General features: G+C 42.3%; 2 pseudogenes; both read right to left on the reverse strand.

Annotated features, from left to right (window-relative positions):
• Positions 1–577: 577 nt before the first annotated feature.
• Positions 578–2,724, reverse strand: LOC123441406 (annotated as a pseudogene).
• Positions 2,725–3,236: 512 nt separating this feature from the next.
• LOC123442693 lies at positions 3,237–7,986 on the reverse strand (annotated as a pseudogene).
• Between the last annotated feature and the right edge of the window lie 4,081 nt (positions 7,987–12,067).

Below are 12,067 nucleotides of genomic sequence, written 5' to 3' on the forward strand. Positions count from 1 at the left end.
TAAGGGGAGAAATAAGGAGAAGAAATAGAGAAGGAGGGAGAAGAAATAGCTGAGAAAGGAGGGAGAGGGGGGGAGGCGCTGCCACTAGTGGCCTATCGGCTTCCCCAAAGCCGAGTGGCCACTAATCGGCCACGTGGAAGCCAAATCGGTTCAAGGATCATCCAAATCGTCATCTTGTGGTTCTATCTAGCAAAGAGAATGAACGGTCAACATTTACAGTCATGCTGCCCTGCATAATTTCTGCAAGACAAGCATAGTGATGCTCCTGACAATGGGCAAAACTCCTGTACCAGAACCAATTATTACATGCGTCTTGGCTGTGTAATATTGATATCATGCAATTTTATACTAATAGCTAAATGGACTAAATAATAGTTAAGTGAACACACCTTTTTGTGATTACCGTGAACAAACCTTGAATCATTGATGCACTATGGATCTTATGATTGTGCAAGTTATTGAAACCAGTGCATATGAATGCTTGTTAACTATATTAATCCTGAATATGGATCCATGAACTTAATCATGCTTGCAGTTTGTCATTTGGAATAGAAAAATATATTAAAAATATCCAGAGTTAACACAAAACACACCTGGATCTTCACGGTGAGCACATACGCTTGATATTACTATATTATCTCAACATTCCTCATGTATTATAAAAATACACACATCCATCACCATGGTATACATAATGTTGAGTTCAGCGATTAGTATAAAATTTGCTACGTGAGAATGGGAGTGCACATAAGTTGTGGGTGTCGACGACCCATCACTCAACATCAGAATTATAAGACGAACTCAGCACGGGATTACAACTCGTGTAGATTGAGACATCAGCAAGATACCTGCAACGGACAATGATGGTTGGCCGTGGAGAATTACGCTGGCAGCAACGCCACATGTGCATGTATATCTCATTCTGCAAGCACGCCTACACATGGATTGACTGGTGAGAGGTGAACACAACATGAACTCCTATGAAGACAATTGATGATAAGGCATGATTAGCCTTAGCTTAGAGTCCGTTTACGGAAATTGTATGACCCATAACTTACTGAGATATACATGGAGCAGTAAAAGGAAATATACATGTTCATTTCTTCTATGCAAATATTTAACTTCATCCATATACAACATCTCTATACACCAAGAAACATTGAGTCGAGGTAAACAATACCACATTCTTCACACATGGGATTTTGTTCACGCAGATTAATACCGCTCATGTATTGATGTTGTAAAGTGATACATGTATGATGTATCTGCGTACAGGGTCTTTCTTTAGAAAACTGAGTGCATCCCTGCATTGACAATCAAAGTATCTATATGCACACACTTTTGATTATCAAAATTTGCAATGCTATTATATACCAAGTATGTTGTAACTTTTTTCAAGAAAATTATCATGTGAAATTATACACTTGCACTCACCTTTGAGCTGCCAAGGCCGTGGAATTAGTTGTAATATAAGCTTGGGCATCAGCAGACAACAGCTACACATCGTTCTCACCATGGTCTAACTACTGGGTGTGATATACCTTGGATGAAATCTGCAGGAGTATATGTCCATGAATGTCAATCTGCAGGAGCTCCAGTAAACAAATTAAAATCTGCAGGAGCTCGAGTTCATATATATCAAATCTGTAAAAAGATGAATTGTGCCTCCCAGTCTCATGTTTTTGGATCTCATAGATATTACAAAATCAAATAAAATTAGTTACTGCAAATTCAAATCAGCAAGAGGATTTTTTTTGCCTGGTCCATCTTCTCCCCGAGCGCTAAAAATCATGTTGGATGGTGGAAAACATTGCCAGGAGAAGTATTAAAACTGAGAGACATTTTTTTAGCTCCATGAAGCTACTGTTCAACTCCTAAATGACACCTATTTCCAGAAGTAGTGTTATTGCAATACTTTGCAGTGCTTTTTCCTGGCCTGGCTCGTAACTCAAGGTGGAAATGGACAGTATATATGGCTGGAGCAGCAGCTCCATGGTTCTACCAAAGATTCATGATCAAATTTTATTCTTACCACAACTATTTAAATTAACATCCTATCTTACATAGGAGGAAAAGCATGATTCTGAAAGCAAAAGAGAACATAACCAGAAACTCACCACATGAAGAAGAAGAGCAAACTGCTTCTTCCTAAGCTCTAACATCCTTGTACATGCTTCATTCTCTGCCTCCAAATTAGCTATCTCCTTCTCAAGATTAGCAATAAGTTTCTCGGTTTCTGACCGTGGAGGCTGCGAGGAAATCAATTTTCTGATCGCTTCACATTCCTCTTTGTGCTGCCTCTCATCTTGCTCTGTTCAAGTTGTTTCTTAAGATCCTCAATATCAGTCTGAGCTTGCAAGATTTGTCGCTGGATCTCAACCTGCAGCTCGTTGAAGCTCTCCTTCTCCCTTAGATTTGCATCAACTACAGCCTTGCTTTTAAGAAGGGACAACTTTGTACGACCCTGGCGGACGCCAGCTTGTCCCACACCCGACGAGGTGGCGGAGCGGCCGGAGGTCCGGTGAGGAAGGCCGCCGGCGGCGGGGCGTGGCGGAGGTGCAGGGTCGGCAGCGAGGCAGATCTAGGGCGCAAGGGCAGGAGCGGTGGAGGCGGAAGCAGGCGGCGACGTGGGCGGAGAGGTCGGCGACGGTGGCTAGCTCGGGTCGGAGGAGCCAGCAGCGGCGGAGGTCCCTCTGTGCCCGTCGGAGCCGGCGGCGTCGCCATTTGCGGGGTGGGGGTTGTGGGGAGAGAGAGGAGAAAAGGAGGGACGGGTTAGTTCGGATAAATTATAGGGGGTTTTGTGCAAAACGTAAAATAACGGTTCGACTTGACTTACAGAAGGACTGCGGGTTGAATCCTCGAAAACGGAGGGGCTTTTTCGCAAAATTACCACAACGGACGACCAGAAATCCCGTTTGCTTTATTACTAGGGAGAGATTTCATAATAGGTCTATATACACCTAGGAGCCAAAACGCCACTCTCAAGAAGATAGCACTATTCTAAAATATGAATGAAAGAATTTGCACAAGATAAATGCTAGTATGCGGTCAGAAAAACCTATACTTCAGAATAATACAAAAGAAAAGCGATCTACATATATCACGCCTGGAGTCAGAAATGGTTACACTCCCTCCGTCCCATAATATAAGATCGTTTTTCAAGCTATGTTAGCTTGAGAAACGATCTTATATTGTGGGACGGTGGGAGTACTATCTATCTATCAAGAGTTCAAGAGTCAAGACTCAAAACTTTAGACACTAACTCAGAAATAACAACTCTGAAAGGTAAGCTCATGTACAACAAACAACAGATGGAAGTAAATCACAGTTCATCATAAATGGGAGGAGCATTTGTTGGGGCAGGTCCATCTTGGGGTACTTTACCCAACATGTCTTCAGCTGGTACTGAGCCCGATCTGATAGCATCAGCCAGCTTCCTTTGCAGTGTCAACAGGCCAATACGTCTAGAGACAACATACAGAACCGCCAAGGAGAATATGAGGAACCCAACAGTCAGGATGATCCTGGAAAGAGGTAATAGTTAGAAACCGCTACAACCCAATCCTGGAAAGACATTTGTTCCACTTCTTTTGTTTGACTGAAAGACCAGAATGAAGACTGCACGACCGACCACATCATAAAAGATTGGTGCTACATACCTATCAAGAACATCTTGTCGTTGCATCGTGGAGAGCAAACCACGGGTGCGCATCAGCAAAGAGCGGTATCCTTGATATTCACCTTCAGCCTTTCGGAGAACACTTTCGATTCATCTGCATTACAAAAAATTTAAAATTAGCTAGCAACTTGGCCTCGGTAGGTCTGGAAATGCATTAAATGGCAGAAAAAGAGTAGTTCTTATTCATAGGGAAAACACGAAGCACATGACTGCCATGGTTCCTCCTTAACTTCTCCCTCTGTCCCATAACATAAGAGCATTTCCGATACTACATTAGTGTCAAAAAAAGCTCTTATATAATGGGATGGAGGGAGTAGTAATTAATAACCAACATTACTGTACATTCGTGAGGAAAGCTTGACCAGGCTTAAATGTACAGGACCTTACAAGCGAGCATCCTACGCACAGGCTTAATCACAGGAAAACTTACCAAATGTTGACAAGGTATTAGCGCTTCTTTCCACTTCCTGTCAAAACATATATAATAAATCACTTCTGAACTTATGACCAAGAAATCATTAGCATATGAGATATCAATATACAAGCAGGAGTGCTAACCTGAACCATCAACTGCCGAGACCTACGGAGGCTCTCAGTGATACTTTCTGCAGCGGATGTCATCCCAGCCTTTGTCCTACATCATTGAGCAGGTTCATGTTTATTGTACAAACATAAATTATAGAATTATTAAATAATATATATAAGGTGATTTTTTAATTAGTGCAGTGCAATTTCATTTTGAGGTCATATAGAAGAGTTACATCAACACAACAATTTATAATTTGTTGACCACATTTCAGAGTTCAAGCAAGGGAAGTTATCATTATCCCTATTCTCTCCATATCGGCGGTAAACATCACCGTGCCTATCACCCATAGGGACATAACCCTCCATCACTGCAGACAGCACACATCCACTGCCAATCTGCAAGTATCCCTAGTGAGTACCACACTGCCTTAATAGAAAGGAGGTGAGATCATGATTGATTAATTATGCGTGGCAGTGGCTACTGCTGCTATGTTGACACATTCGCAACATGCCAGCTGCATGCCGCACCCTATGCACACCGACTGTCACAATGACTTTGAAGCCTTGCAACACCCACTGTAGAAGCCAACCATCACATCTGGTTACACCTACTTTGCAAACAAGCGTGTTGATCCCTCTAGCAGCCAAGCTCTTCTCCTTCAAGCACGGGAGTCATTGCCAAATTTGTGTATTTTCTGTTCTTGTTGGCATGTGCCTATTTCAATTCTTGTTTGGGTTGATCAATTTGTTAACCCCTTTTGGTTTGCACAATGTTATTTCAGGTTCTCCGTCGTTTATCATGGCTAACTGACGTGTCTACCTTCAAAAAACATGGCATACCTTACAGAAATTCTAGATAAAATGGTGTTAGCACATCTGCATTCTTCTAGGCAAGAAATGTGCTTGGGGCTGCAAAACTATTATTACAGTTGCTCCCTGCAGTTTAACTGAGCACGACATTCATGGGAGTTCTACCAGTGATGGGGCGGGCAAGTGGACAGAACACAGGATGAGGGAGAAGAAGAGAAGAGGTTCATTTTGTATTTGCTGCTGATTATTGACTGGATGTCACCATGGCATATTCTGTGATGTAAGCTGCTAGAGTGGCAAAACCACCTCCACATCAGCAGAACCACTAATTACTTTCAAATAGTCTGAATGAGGAAAATAACCAGTCCCATAACTTAAGGAGTTAAATAGACTTTCTCAATAGTCTGAATGAGGAAAGTATAACTGTTCCATTAGAACTAATTCACAGCCTATGTAGGCCTTCACGAGTTCTATACTTGCCGGAAATCCCCGTGAAACTGAACAGATCATCAAACCATTCTACAACTAACGTCTCAAGCATTCCAAAAATATACCAACAATACAAAGACCTAATTTAATCAAACTCACTGGAGATTACGCCTCCGGATAGTGGACTCTTCTCCACCTCCCAGAAGAAGCTCCCTCTATAGAAAGCAAAATTAGATTGTGAGAGCACCTTAAATTACAGGCAAGCTAGCATTACTTAGTTAATAAAGTATCGAATTATTGGAGCATACTCTGAAGAAAAACCAGACCTCTTCTTGAGCAGCCTTTCCAATGTTCGCTTTTGCTTGTAAGTTAGCAGTCCTCAGGCTCACACGCAGCCTGAAAAACAAAAATCAGTTGTACACATACAAAAACTAAAGAAACAAAGCAAGCAAAAGGAACTCTAAGAACAGCTCACCTCTGATATTGTTCATTCCATGACCCTAAGGTTGCCTGTCCAGACTGAACTTCTTCAAAAGTGGGTAGCTGCTCTGCCAGAAGATCAAGCCTGCAATGCAGTGCATTGAGCAATTGCAGTGCATCTTGTGCAGAACCGTTCAACCTAGGAAGAGACATTGCTTCTTCTGTCCCTTTTCCCATCTTCCCACAAGATTCAATTGCAGCAATGCACACCTCAAGTTGGGCAACTGCTTGGCTCCATTCCTTTTTCAAGTTTTCAACGGCTTGTGTGACCTCGTCCATCTGCAACATCTGAATAGATCAATTCAGTGGATTTATAATGCTGCTACTAAGAAAGCAATAACTGGTTAAAGACGAGACTTTGTAATGAAAGTGGAATCAAGAAAGAAACATTCAATTGAACAAACTGGCAAACAAGCAATGAATCCAACTAAGAAACTATGCTGAGCTGGGTTCACTTCCTGCTGGTCATCAAAGTTACCACCTCAACATGAGTTTTCCGTCCCAAATATACACTTTGCTAAGGAAAGTACAGGAATATCTGCCCCGGCTAGCATAAACCTAATCTGAACTAGAAAATGTTTAAACAAAAGCTGCTAATCCAGCTGCAGTACCGGATGGCTGAAGCAGTGGAGTTCCAAATGGATGGTTATTGAAGTCCAATTCAGGTGGTTCTATGTCATATACTAGCATGTAGAACTTTATAACCTATGTGTTTTCAACATGAAAGGCGCGTAAAAACCAATTAATAACCACTTGTATTTAAAAAATATGTACTTTATATTCCTTGGGTTGCAAGCGAAAAGCAGAACGTTTCTGCGTCCACTCGACATACAAACTCCATGGATACTGAAATGCGAAGGAAGTTCCAGTTGCTGATTTCTGGACAAAGCAATGAGGAGAGCTTCTCCCAGTCTGGTTACACCGGTGAGGTGTCAGAATTAATCACTTTACATGGACGGTGAAAGGATAATGCCTACCGGATTATTGTTGCATCCGATCAGACAAAGTTTTGTCATTTGCTCGATTATATTATCTTTGGTTGTTTATAAACAGCAAGACATTCATTTTATTTCAGTGTCCAATCTGCTTACTGTTTGGATGAAGAGTAATTTTGTGCGAACCTGGGGTTCAGTTTAAGTAAATTTCAAACAGGAAGTGCCTTCTTCCATGTGAGAACTCAGTGATCTGTATTAACTGGTACTCACGCATTATGTTCCGAACCAATTCTAAAACAAGTGGTCTGCTTAAACAGTAAACACCGTTGCTTAAGAATTCGTCGATTTATCCCCAATCCCTCTTGCAGCGCTGCCGTTGAATCAGATCAAATTACATGCTCCTTCTACCAAATCATCCCAGCATTTACCGACTTCATTTACCATCACAGAATTACATGCGATGGAGGAGTTACTACGAGTTTATGAGCTAGTTGGCACCTGAGCAATGATGAATAGGCTGAAACGCAACCGTATGAAATTCATAACCCTCGTCACCCGTCACCCATAGGCAGCTACCCCACAATTCAAAGAGGGTGTATTGCAGATCAAATCAAAGTAGGTACTCCACGAGCCGCAGCAATACAACATCAAAGCAGATAGTAATTCCACAAAATTGAAGTAGACACTACTACATTTGTGCGACGAAAGCAAAAACTTCGGGATTAGGCTTCCGTGGTGTTTTCTACTATTACACCTTACAAGCCATGAAATTCAGACAAGGTGTGGCTGTGTGGCACAGAAAGATTGTACACATAGAAGAGCGGGAAGTGCAGGGGGGAAAGACCTGCTGCTGCTGCTGGAAACTGCCTCTGTCGCCTGACCGTGTGCGGCTGGCCGCTTCCTCTGCCTCCTCCCCTGAGCAGCCGAACAGGGAGGCAGGGAGCGGCGGGGCCGGCGTGCACGGGTGGAGAGACGAGCGGCGGCGTGGGCAGGTAGGCAGGCGGAGCCGTGGCCCGTCGAGGTCAAGGGGTGGCGGGCTGGCAGCGCCGGCGAGCGCGGGTGGAGTGGAGACCGGAGAGACCAGCGGCCGCCGCTAGGGATTTGGACATATTTGGGAAACTTATTTGTTCGAGGGGAATATTGGGGAAATTTGGTCGACCCATCGATCGATTTCTTCCGCTCTCGAACGAAAATCCTAGTATATAGCAACCGTTATCTGGGAGAAGCGTGGCAAACAAACCCATCTTATGACGGTTTTAGTTTTAAGACAAGATCAAACCATGGTAGTTTTAAATAAAAAATGACTTCTGTGACAAAAATTCCCGTCCACTATAACTACAAATGTCAGCGAAATCATTCGCAAATGTCAGCTCGTCCTGACGAACGTTCGTCGCAAAAGGGTCGTCTTGACGAACGTTCGTCGCAAAAGGGTCCTTTTTTAGATGAGCTTGGTGTCTTCATGCGCGTTCGGTTTGTGTAGTTTGCCCTCCTCTGGATAGTGAGCTGTGCTAGCACCCACATGGCTTTCCCTTAAGCCCACATCTATTCCTCTTTCTTTATCTCAAAAAAGGTAAATGATCCCTTACAACTCACCGGCTTAAGGTTTCGCCTAGTCGCCATGCATGTCACACGTGTTGCGCTCGTCATATAGGTGTGCCCCCCTTCCCCCACACACACAAACACACATGCACCACTTCTTCTCCACTTCGCGGCGCGATCCACCGTTCCCCGCCTTCACCCCGGCAACTTCGCCCTCATGGGGTTGTAAACCGGCGAGTGAACACCGCTGCATCCAAAATTCCCAACGAGATCCACCGCCGCACATCCTCCCCCCCCCTCTTGTTTCTCCTTCATACCCTTCCTCCTCACCATGGGCACGCATTCCGCTGCTCACTCGTAGTGTTGTCGCGACCCCCATGTCGTAGGAGGGAAAACCAATTAAGACGCAGTGTTGGAACCGATGAGGTTGGATGCATTGCAACCGGTGATCATGATGCTTTGGAGCAGTGACGGGGGTGCTTCGTTGGTTGTACTGGGGGCAACGTGATGACGATTTGAAATTGGCAGTTGGTTTTCGCTGGAACTGGTTGAAGCGAAAGCTACAACCAGCGACCCTTTTTGCTCCAACCGACTAACATCGGAGCCGGACTACACGAATCCTGATGCTTGGTGGACTAGGACTACAAGAATCAATTGCAGTTGCATCTTGGTACATCTGGTATCAAAGCAGAGAGATCGTTAAAGGTGAACAGATGGCCGCTCCAGCTCGAATTTCGGTGCGGTCTCGGCTTCTTGTGCAACGAATGAAATCATGTGGACCATACCTGGCTAAACAAGCCAGCTCGGCCCGCTGTAAACGGGCCCGAACCGGCACGGACGGCCCGGGCAAGAATATTAATCGGTTTGTGCCGTGTCGGCCCACGTGCGCGATTCTTCGACCCAAGCATGCCCTGATTATTAAACGGGCCAGCCCGTGGCACGTTTAGCACGTTGGGGCGCAACATTTTTCAGCCTATTGGGCCCTATTTTAGGGCTATTGGACTGTATTTTAGGTCATTTAAAGGCACTTCCCACGCATGTAAAGCTGAAGTATGTGTCATGCACATGTACATGTTGGTAGGTATTATACCTAGAAAAAAGTCCAAAATAAACCTTGAATCTGTAGATCAAAGATCAGCACACCAAACTCTCTGATCTCGGTCTATTTTCAACCTTAAGAGTGTCTCGCTGGGAATTGCTGATGTGGCAATCAAATCGGGTCGGGCCATTAAATCAGTCGCTTGCACGCCCGCTCTGCCGTGGTTTAACCCATTTTTTTAGACATGCCTAATTTTTCTCAGTACATGAAGTACATTTTCAATATGCACATGAAATATTTTTATGCACTTTTGAGATTTTTCAAATATCTTATGTACACTTTTGAAAAATACATGTTCTCAACTTTATTTTGAATACACGGTAACGTTTTGCCAAATGCATGTTTAACATTTTCTGAAAAATATTCATGTTAATGGTTAAATTTCAGTCCACTCATTAAATCACTAGCATTTGTTGTAGTGGCAGCAGCTGGTTGCAAGTTCGATTCTCCGGATTGTTTATTAAAGGGAAGAAAACTTGCTTCAAATGCGGTAGGCCGGCCAGTCACGTTCAGTAAATAATTGTAAATTGTTTTTGATATTTTTAAGGTCATGTATTATAAGAAAAAGACACCAGAACAAACGAATACAAAAAAAAATGAGATCTCGCTTTGCGCGTGTAACATTTTCAGAATACATGTTTTCGACACTTTTTGAATAAACAGTGACATCCTTTGAAATAAACGTTGCATATTTTCTTCATGACAATGAAACATATTTTAAATTTCTCTACAATAAAACATATTCTTGAATACATAGTTACATTTTGGAATGCTGTTTTCCAAAACACAAACAATTTACAAAATTCTGAAAATATTATTTGAAGAATGTGACACAATTTGTGAAAATCCTGAAGATTTTTCAAAGCATGTGAAAAACTGTTGGAATTCTGAATATTTTTTCGTAAATGTGATTTTTTTATAATCGCGGACGGTTTCTAAAACTTTGAGTATAATTTCAAAAGTATAGTCATTTCAAAAACAATACAAAGGGAAATTAAATCCGGGCCAAAAATAAGAAACATAAACAGTTCTTAACTTCTAAATAATTTTAGAAATATGCGAACATTTTTTAAACTACACGAATTTTTGTTGTGCTATAGTGAGCCAGCCCAAATTCTCGTCCGTGAGAGAAGAAAGTTATCCCGGTCAGGATTATAGTAATCCCAGTGTGACAAACAGATCTAGGGTTTAAAATAGACCGGGATTACAAGTTGAGAGTGCCAATTTCCGGGTTTCAAAATTCAGGGTTTGATTTAGCTTTCATCTACAACTTCAAGGTTTGTTTTGGACTTTTTCCTTATACCTATTATAAATATGTACGTGTTGATGATATACCAAATGAAAATATACGCAAATCCGAGGTATTATATCTAAAGAAAACATACACGTACCATGTAAATTATAGCTAATGAAAATATACATATAATTGGGTATTATATATACGTACTATATATATAATCCTAGAAAAGAATAAAAAAAACGGATCGTGTCGTGCCGCCCCACGTGCCCAACCTCTAGGCCTAGGCATGGCCCGAGGCGTGTCGCTGCCGTGCCCGACCCATTTAACCCGTGTCGTGCCTCGCCCAGGACGGGCCATGCGGGCATGCTCGTGTGACGGCCTGATTGGCCCGATCCGTTTGGCCAGGTATAATGTGGACAAAGTCTTTCCCATGGTCCTATAAGCTCAACTTGGACGCGACATTTCATAATGATGGTACAAGGTGTTGTGAAAGTAGTCCCCCATAACTGTTTCGCGGTTGAACCATTTGAACATGTACTGGATGCAATAGTGGCGGAGTCCCTAGCCATGCTTAAAGGAATTGATCTTCTCGAAAGGCTCGGATGCTCACGTATTATTATGGAGTCTGACTGCTTTGAGTTGATCAATGCATTCACTTGTAACACCGAAATTTTTGGCCCCTTTTCTGCTACATTGGCGGAAATCTTCACGCGAGCAACACATGGTTAAACCTGAAAATGGTCATTAGAAAACCGGGTATAACGGTTCGGTTATTACTTTGGATTTGATTGGTTTAGGTTTATTGGGCTGAGCTTTTTTAGTTTGGTTTGGTTTGGGTATGTGGAGAAACCAGTTTGGGTATAGTTGGTTATGGCTTTAAACAGTTTGGTTATAAACGGTTATAAACTATGGGTCCAAACCGATTTCTAGGCATTGATTATGTGCAATAACCAACGATGACCGAGAACGGATATCTTTGATCCGCATGCATGTTGTGATGCATTGTGTAATTATGTATTATGGGGAAATATCACATGAAAATCGGAAGTGTTTGCTTGTGCTTTGGCTAAGTAATTTTGTTTTAATACACTTGTTAGTGAGCTATTCAGACGTGTTTTTTTTTTGCCTTTTGTTATGTGTTGACTGTATCTCAAGGATAACTCTGTTCTCAAACTGTTGTAGATGCATTTATAGCTTTTCTATCTCATTTTCTTCTTAACTTGTTAATTTGTGTAATTATATGTACATTAAAGCAAACTCATAGTTATGCATTGGTTTTAAACCAACGGTTATGTATTGGGTTTAAATTGGTTTAGGTGGAAAAATAA

The sequence above is a fragment of the Hordeum vulgare genome, chromosome 3H, assembly GCF_904849725.1.
Source record: "Hordeum vulgare subsp. vulgare chromosome 3H, MorexV3_pseudomolecules_assembly, whole genome shotgun sequence".
Classification (NCBI taxonomy): Eukaryota; Viridiplantae; Streptophyta; class Magnoliopsida; order Poales; family Poaceae; genus Hordeum; species Hordeum vulgare.